This window comes from Neopelma chrysocephalum, unplaced genomic scaffold, assembly GCF_003984885.1.
Source record: "Neopelma chrysocephalum unplaced genomic scaffold, ASM398488v2 Primary Assembly neopelma1_23, whole genome shotgun sequence".
NCBI lineage: Eukaryota > Metazoa > Chordata > Aves > Passeriformes > Pipridae > Neopelma > Neopelma chrysocephalum.
Window position 1 is genome coordinate 36445618 of NW_020897691.1, and position 12772 is coordinate 36458389.

Here is a 12772-nt window from a genome sequence, read left to right on the forward strand (position 1 = left end):
ATTAGGGAAAGGATTTAACTTTCTAGTTGTTCCCTTTTCATATCCTGGTCACCATTTCCAGGTCCATTTCTCTCCTGTTATTTGACATGGGGTTCTAACTGCTTCTGTTTTCTTATTTTTTTAGGACACAAAATGGATTAATTCCATAGGACTAGTTCAGACAAATCCCCTCTGAAGCCTACCAGTGCTTTGATTGGGTGAAAAATAATGGAGTAAGCACAGCTTTAATGATTTGAGGCCTTCAGAAAGCTGCGATATCTCCCCTAAAATAAAATATCTCCCACCTGTCAGTGGTGAAGGCCAGGGTCACGAGAATCTTTGGAATCATGTTCTTGAAAACCCAGATCACCTCATCAATTTAATGCAACTAACGACATGCAGGTGGTTATAAGCTCCTGATGCCTGGGGGCTACTGGGAGATACACCATTGCCTTGTGTGCTTCTGCTTCCCTTACCAGTTGACCATGTAGGCTACCTGGCAGAGACTGTCCTTTCTCCCTACACAGTGAGCTTTGGACTCTGTCTCCTTGGATGGGATCTGCTGTCCCCTACAGATTTGGATTGAAACTCTGAAGTACTTGTCGGCCTTAAATTTGGTGCTGGGGCACATTTTTCTTCTCAGTCTGCTCCACAATCTCCCCTTCACACTGGCTCCTCTGCAATCCCTCTCAACACTGTGTTTGCATCCCATTGCCAAACCTCCACCCTTCTCAAAGCAGAAACTGGAAGGTACATTGAATATGTCGACCAGCATAAACTGCCAGGGCATGGAGACCACTACATCTAGGTTAAGAAGTAACATTTGCACTTACAGGCAATGTGCTCAGCAAGATGAGCCTCTTTGTGTGCACAGAGAGCTGTGAACAAGAACTAGACTGAGAACTGGGATGTATCCATCTACTAAGTATTCCCCATAAAGTACACAATTGCTTTCTGTCACTTCTTTGGCTTGAAATCTTACTGTCACAAGGGAAACAGAGAAAATAAAACCTGTAATGCCTGTATGAAGCCTCACTTTGCACTTCAGGTATTTTGCCTGCTCCTCTCTTTCCATACATTGACAGAAACGGATTTCCATCCCTCACTAACCAGTCTCAAATGGCATGGCATAGCACAGACAGGTAAATTATTTGGGAGGGAGAACATGAAGAAGTTCAGTGGTTCTTGATGCTTTCTGCCTAGAGCAGTCATCTATTTGTGTAAGTTCTGTCTGTTTTCCCCTACTGCGGATAGACTCAGTGTAACAGAGAGTGCAGACTGGTGAGAAGAACCTTCCCTGTTGACTGGCTTATATGGCAGTAATTGCATTTGATGAATGCATCTTTGTAGCGATCATGTGACAGAATAAAAATCTATATCAGGCATAGCATGCAAAGTTCTATAAAGAAATGAGAATGCACTAGTCATCACTGCTTCAGAGTTTGATGTCATGCACCTCGTGCCAACACTAGTGTGGATGACCAGCACAATGAAGTCAGCTATTTATATCTCCCCGCAAAAAACCAAATTATTTTTTAGGAGAGCAACATATGCTCTTCACCCCAGCTGAACCTGCCTTCAACATACATCAAATATTGCTGACCAGACAGAAAAATTGCATCAGCCACAAAAGAAGAATTTTCATATGGATAAAGCCACGGAGCTGAGCTTATGTGAGTTGTACTGAGGTGAGCATACGAGGTTTTTCTTGCTTTCCAAAACCAAGAAGGGCTGGGCTGATCCTGGGTAGAAAGCTTACACAGAAGTCAGAGGGAGGCTGTAGTTCCAATCCAAGAGGCAGCAGGAAAAAGGTGACAGAGACAGTAAGCAGGAAGGCTCATTTCTGGCCTACTGTTAGTGCAGGGGGGGAAAGAGAATAATGCAACTGGATGATGACCCAGCTCAAGCAGGTGACTTAAAGATTCATCTATGAGGGCTCAGATAGTGATGCAGTGCTTCCCTGAAATAGGTGAGAACCACACTGGTGCCCTCGGAGGCTGAGCAATCGGCAGCTGTGACACAGGTTGCACCCACACAGAGCTTCCTCTTTGCTTGATGCCCTGACACATGAGGATTTAAATCCTTGCTCAGAGCAACATAGAATTAGAGCATGGCAGGTCAGTTTGGCAGCTAAGGCAAAGCCTCCCCACAAGCATCCCTGCTCCCTTTCTGCAGCTAGCCAGCTCTTTCCAGGTGCTGCTGCAGACCTACAGCCCTTTGTCCTGTGCAGCCCCTTGGACTGTTGCAGTGGGAAACTTGGCCCTGTTTGGTAGAGCCAAGTGCTAGAAATGCTCCTTGCTTCACTCCCCCTCCATGCTGAGGAGCTGGGTAGCTCAGCTGCAGGGGAATGTCCTTCTTCTGCTCCCTCACACCCAAGCACTAATCCCTATGTGTCTGCTCCTAACACTGTCCAAGGTGCCAAGCATGGCAGCATGTTCCTGCTGGCAGTGATGGCCACCAGAAATAGCTGCTTTTACACAGTGTCCTCCCCAGTGATGTCCTGCCCCCTCAGGGTGGCCAAGTCATTGACATGGTTTTGGACACATGCACGCACCCACACCCAGTTTTTTCCATGGTTGCTTCCTTCTCATTCTATGCTCCGTTGAATTCTGTCTCCAGATTCACATCTTATTGTTCAGGAAAAATTAGAGATTGGGTGGGAAAGGCTGAGGCAACTGTTGATGTGGACTGGCATGGCAGAGTTTCCATAATTTAGCACAGCACTTAATTCACCCAGACAATGAATGCTGACGTGCTAAAAGAGGCCTAGTTCATCTGGGACATGCACAGCTCTAGAGTAAAGGCACTGCAATTATTTTCTCAGGGAAACTGCTCTGAAGATAAACCACAAGAGTGCAGCTATAGTCAGCATGGGAGCAAGCTCAGCCCTGGAAACACTCTGGAATCATCTGTTACTTATAATAGTTCTGCAACATATTTTATTCTTTTATTTTTTAGCAATTCTTAAAGCAGTTCAAGCTTCTTCATTAAAACCTTCCCCTTTCAATACTCTGTGATTTATCTTTCCATGAGCTGACTGAAGGGATGCCACATTGCAAAAGTCAGGGGAGACCTTTAGCATGAATAGGAAAAGAAGCAGAGTCCTTATGCACCAGCTCTTGATTTCAAAGGTGGTGATTTCCTTCTGCTCTGAACTTGTACGCTAAGAATCCTCAGCTTTGGGTCAGCTATTAAACTCAGGCTCTCCCATCTACTGTAACACGAGATGTAAACTGAGCATACATTGTGACTTTAAGAAATGCATTGGGGAAGAGCCCTGGGATTTGCCATCCTTTTATGCCTAGGCAGAAGAAGTAGTAAGGACACCCCCAGCTCTATGACTGAATTGTTGCAGGGATGTACCACGTCTGCAATCGCATACAGTTGCCTTGTAGTCAGGGAAGGACTTGAGAGAGAAAGATGAACTGGAAAGCAAAAGGTCTGTTGTATGCTGACTCCTGCTTTACTGCATCAGTTCCTAGAAAAGCTTTTGGGGAAATTTCACCAGTTTACATCTGCATTCCACTCCTTGCTGGTACAGTTAGGACCATCTCTCACTAAACTTATTCAATGCATGTTAAATTGAACCCTGAAACCAACTGGTGAAGTCAGGAACAGTGATGTATGCCACCATGACCTTGTTACGTAGCAAGGAAATGGTGGAAATACAATTCCAGGCTCTTCTTCATGCTCCTGCATGGGCCAAGGGCGAATCATCTCTCAAAAAGATGGACCAAAGGAATCTTGACTGTGGAAGAGACTCTGAGAGTCACCAAGGAAATGTGGGGTCCGTGCTTCTGGATTTACCAGGCAGTCAGTTCAATGAAGAGAAACAAGATAGAAATGGAGCTTTCTCTGCCTCTTTCAAAAACAGTGACCATCATTCAAACCCCAGGTATGTCACAGCAGAGTCTGCTCTTGACTGCTTTGTTCCATCCCCAGGCTCCATGGTAGGGATACAGCATAAGGCAAAGGGAAAAGGAGTATCTTTCCTCCATTATACATTTCCATAAAGACAAAATAGGAGCACAGTCCAGGCCTTGGTAAGCATGCAGCTCTTCTTCATAACCAGTGGAAATAGAATTCCCTAAATTCAGCAAAGACCAACCACATACTTGAGGAGAATGGCCCGGGTTGCTGTAAATCCTCCCTGTTAGCAGAAAGCAGCAACACAACTTCACCATACCACTTGCTCTGAGCAGACCCAAGGGGCATGGTAGCTCCTCTCCCCTCCAGATTTGGATTCTCCTGAGCAGAACAGCTGCCACTAGGAGCCCATGCCACACCATTTTAAATTTCCACTTCCTCATGTTCACATCACTTCCAAGCTTTTTGGGAATACTGATCAGCACTGAATCAGTCTGTTTTCACCTTTCCTCTCCTTGCATTACAGGTAGGGCAGAAATAGGGGTTCAGGAATTTTAACAGGAGAGGACCAGTGTCTTCATTCTCCTTTCCACAGCCTGAGGTGCTCCAGAGCAGGCATTGTGTTCAGTGCTCTGAAACACATCTGGTAAGAGTCTCTATATCCACCAGCTTTGGAGGAAGGCAGAGGAGACCAGTCTTGGTAGGCTAAGATAAGCATTTGGGCTGTTACCCAGATTCCAGCATCGGTGTTGCTATCTGGTTTCCCTGCTGTTGTCATCTTTCCTTCCCCGTCTATACCACATTCTTCTTTTCAAAGTAGCAATCTCCTGAAAGCCTCTCTAAATAGTCTCTTCATATAATTTTTCACCATATCAAAGTTTCACATGGTTTAACCTCTTGTAGAATGATTGCTCAGTGAGTTTATGGAAATCTCCTTCATTTTCAGTGTGAACTAAAGGCAAAACCAATGTTAACCAGATCCTCCTGCCCAGTCTCATGACACCATCTTTTTCCAGGCTTTTACTGACAGGAGGTCTCTAATTTATATTTTGGGGCACTTTGAGATATGCACCTGGATCATGCAATGTGGAAAATTCCTCCACGGCTCTGGATTTCTAATCTCTACATTAGAGTATACCCTATAGCAGAACACTATAGTGGCCCACAGAGTTTGCCAGGGCCACTCCTGATCTACACCAGGATAATTGGGTATATCTCCACAAAAACAAGGCAGCCCATGGCCCTCCAGTTAGTACAGAACGAGCGTGTTTGGCAGCCTGGTAACTAGTTCGTTTTGCCCCACTGATGTGCAGATGTGGTAGAATACATGATTTTCCTCTGAAAAAACCAAACCAAATTTTCAACAAATTTTCCCATTCTAAGCTCAAACAGAGCTGAAACTTTGCAAGGATCTTTTAGCAAAAAAAATCCCAAAACAACAACAGAAAAACACCTCAAACCAAAACAAAACAAAATAGAACCCCAAAAAACCAAACAAGCAAACAAAACCCCCCAACAACAAACAAAACCAAAACCAAACAAAAACAAAAACAAAAAAACCCAACCTCAAAACATAAAAGCTGAAACAGAAGGCAAACCAAATCCAGACAGTTTCTACTCTCCTTTCCTGAAAACAGGCAACCACTGTGATGTGATAACCCTTCTTTAAGCCTCTGATTTTGTCTGAATCAGAATAGAAACTTCAGCTTGAATTTCATCAGCCTCCTGTGGGCCCAAACCACTAGGGTTTTGGCTATTCTAAGGTGCTTCTCAATTTTCTTATTCAAGTTGATCTCTCCAGTAAAACCAGTTAAATAGCCAGAAAAAGGCAGATTAACTGTTGGTAGTGGTATGGAGGATGGTGAGGGTGGGTGTCTTGCTGAGCCACACCCATACCTCCTTGTAAGAGTCCTCCCCCTCAGCTGGGTTACACTTGGGCCTGGTTTTTTAACCTGAAATGCTATTGTGGGTCACAAAATTATAACAATTATGACAACAATAGTAACCATACTTTTTTTTCTTTTTTTTTTTTCAGAATCAGCATTTGCAAATTTCAGCATCATATATCAGGAAGCAATCAATATTTTCCCATTTTCCCATTAACAAACCCTCCATCCCTAACCATTCAGGACTGAATGTCTGGCACCATCTCTGGCATTTCTCCCTGGTTTTCACAGCCCCCATCCTGGTTCCTTTCAAGTCTAAGACTCATCCGAAGGCAAGGGGGCATGCTCAGGTGGTCAAAATGTCATGTAGATTATATTGGAGGGAAGGAAAAGGAAACCCCCAGAACACATAGGGAGCAAGTGAGTGAGACCTGTCATAGATCTCAGTGCTGGGCACCTTAGAGAATCCCCCTTATCACCAGCACTGCTTGATACTGAAAGACCTGCATTGGACCCAACCATTGCTTTATATTTTCTCTATTTCCCACCTCAAGAAAACAGGAACCATACTGTTTACCACCAAGAAGAACATTTCAGCAATAATTGATAAACTGCTTCAAATAAAACTGAATTGGCATTTTAATTGATCTGTGAAATTTAGGGTCCGAATTCAAATTTTCAATGACTTCATCATGTATCTTTTCTGATTGTGTTCAAGCTTCTCTCTGTTGGAGAATTCCTGTGGGAAAGGGCTCTTTTTCTCCTCCTTTTGGATACACAACTTAAAAGTGGCAGCATAAGTGGTTCACGAAACCTTATAAATATTTGGAGTATAAGCAGACAACACAAAGTTTAACATTTAAACATATGGGCTCCAAATAAATAGCTGAAAAGTGCTCTAACCATAGGTTTCAATATCAGTCGTCTGATGATGGGATGTAGATCTTTCCAGAGAGGTTGGAACTCCATAGTTATTTCACTCAACACTACCCAACCCCTACACCCCCTATTTTTTAATTTATTTTTTTTTAATGTGTCCCTCAATGGAAGATGATTACATTACACAGCATGAGAGTCCAAAACTGGGACTGGAAGACGGAGACCAACAGACAGTATAGTATGGGTCTCCTCTTGGTAAACGCAGTCCAGCCTCTTTACTTCTAGAAAATTTGTTATTTAAGGTTGGCTCGAATTTAAGGCAGCAATGCTTCAGAAACACTTGGAAAAGCAAGCCAGCTGCAGGGCAGATATCATTACAAATTGAGACACATGTTGTACAGGAATACCATTCTTTCCAAATGCCAAAGTTGTGTCTGGGGAAGTAAAGCCATGCAAAGGAGTTGGAGGCAGGACCTTGATCCGTAATGTTCCGAGGGCCTTCAACTTGCATTAAAGGCACTGAGCACTGAGTGCGTCCAGTACTGAACAGGATCAAGCCCCGATTTTAATCAGCTGTAATTTTCATGGTAGAAGCAAACATTAAATAGTTGAGGGTTCTGCAAAATGTTAGAGGTTACTTTGACTCACGGCTCTCACGAGATGATCACACGCTTCCAAACACAACCTCCGGTCTCAGGAGTGCAATGCAGCTCATTATCAAAATACTATAAATAAGGTCATGATTAGTAGGTCTCAGCCATGAGGCCTTGACTGATGGGGGCATCCAGGCACATGCTTAACTTGCCTGTTTTACTCTACGGAACCTATAAAAGACTCAGAAGAGGCTCAGCAGGTAATCTGGAAACAAAAATTGCTTCAGAAAGGCTTGTTTGCCATCATCTGATTTCCTCCTGACTTCTTGCTCAAAGAATTTCACTTCTGCTTTGCTTCAATCTTTCACTGTTTTTTTTTAACAAGAATTTAATTTTATCTTAAAATTTATGGCTCACTGCTTGAGTATGTCCAACTTTTTCACAACCACAGTCCTCAAAAGTGTTTTGTTCCTTTCTCTCCCACTTTCAGGCATTGCTCATAATACTGAGAAATACTTTATAAGTTTCCCAGAGTTGTTCAGAGCTCACTGCTCTGCACTGAAGTTGGCCATGATGTTTTAGGGTCAAGCTTCACAAAGACTGTGAGGTGCTTAGCTCCTTATCAGATTTCAGTGGCAGTCAGACACATCTTGTCCAGCATCTTGGCCTCTGCATGTAAAAGCAATTGTTGTCTAGATGACGTTTTTACAAGAGTGCCTGTCTGTTTTACTATGGTCTTTGTTGCTAAGGACTCTGTATTTAATTATGAGTTGTGTTTTTTTCCCCCCCATAAACTTTCCCTGGGCCACTGACTTCAGTAGCTAGATGGCAAAAGAACAGGCTAATGGGGGAGCTAGAGTCTCCCCATATGGCTGTTTCAATATTAACACTTTTGAATACAGCCAAATCTGCCTTGAACCAACTTAAACAAGAGGAGCATTAGACCGTATATGTATGAAAGTGCCTGATCAGTCTTTAAAGCCTGGCAAAGAATTATGAGTAACTCATTGTTTCAAATGAATGTGGGTTGTACCAGCTTAGGGAATGGTGTGGATTGGATGCTTAGTTCAGTTCAAATAATTTTAATTTCATGAGACAATTAAAACTAATCACAGCAAGTAAGCACCAAAATGATCTCTGAAGTCAGGGGTCTCAGGTCCTGGGAGCAGTCAGGTAGGCTACAGTCTCCAGGAGTCACAGGTTCTGCAGATTTCTGTGGGTCTGTCAATCGAGCTATGATCATTTTTAGTGTCTGAAGTTCTGGCCATGTGTTTTCTTTGCAAACAGCCCTAGATGCTCATTACCTTTACAGATCAGACCAGGTGTAGTTATTTTCTAAATTGGGGTCAAGAATCAGATTTCATATTTGAAACACATGCCCTAGGAGGTTTTATAGAAAAGCAGGAGGAGCCCATCAGAAATCAGTCCTCGCTCCTTTGATTCAAAGAGTGTGCAGTGATCTATGGCAGCATACCACAAGCCTGCTATTTACTGCCACTGAGACGGAAGTTAGCACTCCCACACCCCGGCAGCAAGATGTGGGAGCTGAAAGCTACACTGGAAGTATGTCATTTTATACTTCACCATTTTGAGAATCTTTTTTTTCTTTCCTTTTTTTTTTCCCTGGGAAATCCTTTTTCTGATTTAATATATCTGAGAAGGTACACAGGCAGTTTTGAAACATAAGATCACACTGCTAGAGTCAGACAGCTCCCAAGGGCAAAGCTTCAGTTCCCAGCAAACGTATTTAAGACTTAGTGGTGTTAGCAGTCTCTCCTCTCTGCCTTGGGATAAATGGAAAATTTCTGTAGGCTCATAAGAAGCCAGGTGAAGGAAAACTTCTGAAGCAGAAGAATAGGTGTTGAGTGTATGAGTCCAATTACTCTGTTGATTTAGATTAGTTTAGCATCAGCGGAACCATATTCAGTTAAAATTAGCTAAATCTCTGGCCCATAATGCTGTGTCAATAACGGTGACTAGCATAGAAATATGTTTAAATATAGAAAATCTTTTTTCAAGTATACCTTTGAGGTCAAATTCTGCCCTGTTCATAGCAAGCAGGGCAGGGTAAGATGTTGGTAGATGGATGTTACAGTGACAGGGGAGAGAAAAAGTCTCTTAGGGCAGAAAAGGAGGTTAATAGCTATGCCCCTTGCCTCAGGAATCCTGACCGGAGCAGGAAATCTTGTGCTGGACCATTATGGGCAGAGGAACTCACAGTGGGATATAGATTACTGCTCTGAACTGGAGTGGTTCTGCATGTTGTATATTTTTACGACTACAATGCATGGACTAGACAGATGAAGGTTTGCCCTATAACTCGGCAGATGCTGACCCCAGGACATACAGGTTGGCTCTGTAGGTGGCTACTATTTCCGTTATTTCTGGAAGAAGTTCTGCTGACACAAGCAGAAAAATTCCTTCCTTTTCTTACCCTTCTGTCCCCAAAGTAGGATTAGCCAACACAGATACACATACACAGAAGCTAGTTGTGAGTTTAGCATGTGCCACTTGATTTTCTAATTCAGTTTATCATAACTATCATGTTAAATACAAGCAGATGTCAGTGTTTTCATTTATTTGCTTTAGGAAACCTTGACATCAAAGCTGGAGGGTTAAAACTGATCCCGTCAGGACATAAAGCATGTAGCAGGCAACACTAACACTGCTAATTTTAGAAACTCAGGTTGCTCAAACTTGAAAATATAACATTCAACAGAATATTCTTCCTAGCTTCATTCCTTTATCATAGTAGGACTTTGGCACAGAGACATCTTTTGCTAGTTCCTCAAATTGCATCAAGCTAGAACAGCTTGACAGTCCACATCCTGATGGAGAGACTAAATTTTAACATCAAGGATTATGTTGTTGATTAGCACTTCCAATAATCAAGTAATTGGTACATTAAATAATCCAGAGTTTGTCGACTTGCCCAAAAAGGTCACGCTTACTTTGATTCCTTTTTAGAGAGTCCATGTTGTTATTATATGAATTCAATCAGTCTGTCCAGAATTCTAGCATAAAAATATTTGGCTATTTTCCTTCTTGTCATACAATTTGATGGGAAATAAAATTCAGGAAAAGTTGCATATTAGGGTAATATGTTCAGATTTTCCAGTTAGGGTAGGCAAGAGAGAAAAAGAGAATTTGCTGGACTTTTTTTCTCCCAGGTTAGTGTGGCCAGTGCAACCAATATAAACCTCCAAGGGTCCAAGTCAACACAATTATTGGTGCAGTTTCTGCCCTCCTTGTATTTTATCAGAATTTTTATGAGGTTGTGAGTCTCTCTTGAGGGATCCTCCCCACATCCGGACAGCCCAAGGAGCAGAGTTTTACCTCCATGCTTCTGGCAGGAGGAACTAACCCATGGGCACAGCAGAGGTCAGGGCTGCAGTGCAAGAGGCTGCACCAATGTTTTCCTCCCCCTGCTTGCCCCCTCTGTGTAGACACAGACAGGTCTGAGCTCTGTGCAGTTTTAACAGGCAGGGAGAGCAGAAATCTAAGCAGCCCCTTTGCTCCCCCAGACTGGCTATGACCAGCAACAGTGAAAGGAGGGCTCTGCATGAAACCACAGAGTCCTCACCTCAAATCAGTCATCGGAACTGCATAAATCATTTGTGCGTGCTTGAGAGGCTCAAAACCGATCCACATTTCACTGCGGTACCCACTGGAATGAGATGGTTACCATGCTGTTTATTTCTACAGAGTATTTGGGGTATCCTCTTTCCCTTGAAGCGCATAAGGACCTGATCTCACATCTCTTCTGCTTAGAGGCTACTTCTTTTCTTTTACTGGAGGAAGGAGAGGACAAACACAGACTAACTAATAGTCATCACCGTGCCATGCTATGCTATTGCACAAACCCCGGAGATATGGCAGACACTTGGGCTGGGCTTTTTAACTTCCAGTGTCTATGGGGACATCTATGTCTGTGCCAGTCACCCTAAGTTTCCTTCACAGCAGGGAGAAATAGGCATTCCTAGGGCACAATTTGTCTGAGCTGTCTTAGTTGCTGACTTCAGGATGAGCTCAGCTGTCTCTTGAAATGCCTGCTTCTCTAGGTTGATTTTAAAGAGAGTTTAGACAATTAGCTCAGCTGTGTCTTTGTTCTAGATGTCTGTATTGGGTCAGATTAATCTTGCCTGGCAACCTGAAAACTTTCCTGTAAGACAACCCTCACACTAAGGCAAAGGAAGATGTAAAACTCTCGGTGAATGGGAAAATGGTTATTCCTGAGGATAACCACAGTGGCAGTTACTGACATTTAGAGAATATAAAGAGCTGAGGACAGTAACTGAGTGATAAAGCATCATTCTTGTCTTTCCAATGCAACTTTTTCAGTTTGCCCACTTTCTCTGTCAAATACTATCTGTGAAGTTATGTTGTGTATAATCACATCAACAGGCAAAAATACATAACTTGGTGAAGCCGAGAATCTCTCTCTGAGATTTTAAGCTCTGGCTCTGAATAACATTAAACTCCTCCTGGGATTGGGACCTCATCAAAATGGCATTGCTGCAGTCTGGATGGTCCAGGCAAGCAGAAATAGATGCTTAGAACCAGCCTGTCTTTGTCTACACCATAAGCACATAAATGTGCAAGTGTCCATAGCACAGCTATGAGGAGCTTGAATAAGATGGGAAAGAAAGGGTTAATCATGGCTCTCCTAAAATTAAATTAAAAGGATACAGCCAAATAGTGGCCTTCTCACCAGATCAAATCACTACTCCTAGATAGAAGAGTGCGTACATTTATGAAGAGAATCTTTCAAGCTCCAGAGGTAACATTGAGGTTTGCAATAAAGATCTCACTGCTGAGAGACATTTAGTCCATCCATACCTCAGGATATGAGGGTAGGGGGATCCCCACTAGTAGGACCTAGGAGTGTGTAACGATTTAAAATATTCATTCGACTACTGAGTTATTGTATATGTTGGTTATTAGTCCAAGGATGTTAACTATAACTATGTCTTCTGTTCTTACTAACGTATCTTTTAAATGTGTCAGCACGTGCTGACAGCAAAGAATAATGGTTGTGTTCCACCAAAGAAAGTAAATAAATAGTTTATGATCAAGGGAAATAACGTTTCTGGCACTGCAACCAGCACAGGGGATGTGGTGTTAACAAATAAAAAGGGAGTCCTGACTATACTATAAATTTTGATGGTGCAATTAGCCTGCACTGATAAAGCAGGGAGACACTGCAATGGCCTAGATTCCACTGCATGCTGCTGCTGTCTATGGCTGTAGGTGCCAAACACCACTGCAGTCACTATTTGTGCTACCAGGGACAGGGATTTACTGGAGGCTGAAGAATATTTCATGGATTGTAATGAAATCTGGCATGTTATCAAGCCACATCCAGCAGGCCATCAGTATTTTACTGCTGAACAGATTTCTTGCAACACCCACTATTTCCCCTTTTCCTGAAAGAAGCTCTCCGTGCTTGTGAATCTAAACAAATGCAATTACATTATCTTGTTAAAGAATACATTCAGGGCAGGTAGCTCAGTGTGCAGCTGCAGGGTGAGATGCAGGTTGATCTCTGGACGTCAGGAGCCCGAGCCC

The 12772-nt window shown here is 42.9% G+C and overlaps 1 protein-coding gene across 3 annotated transcripts in view; it reads right to left on the reverse strand.

Annotated features, from left to right (window-relative positions):
• The window catches only part of SOBP (sine oculis binding protein homolog), a 115665-nt gene that overhangs the window by 2242 nt on the left and 100651 nt on the right, over positions 1–12772 (reverse strand). The gene's annotated exons all lie outside the window — the stretch shown is intronic.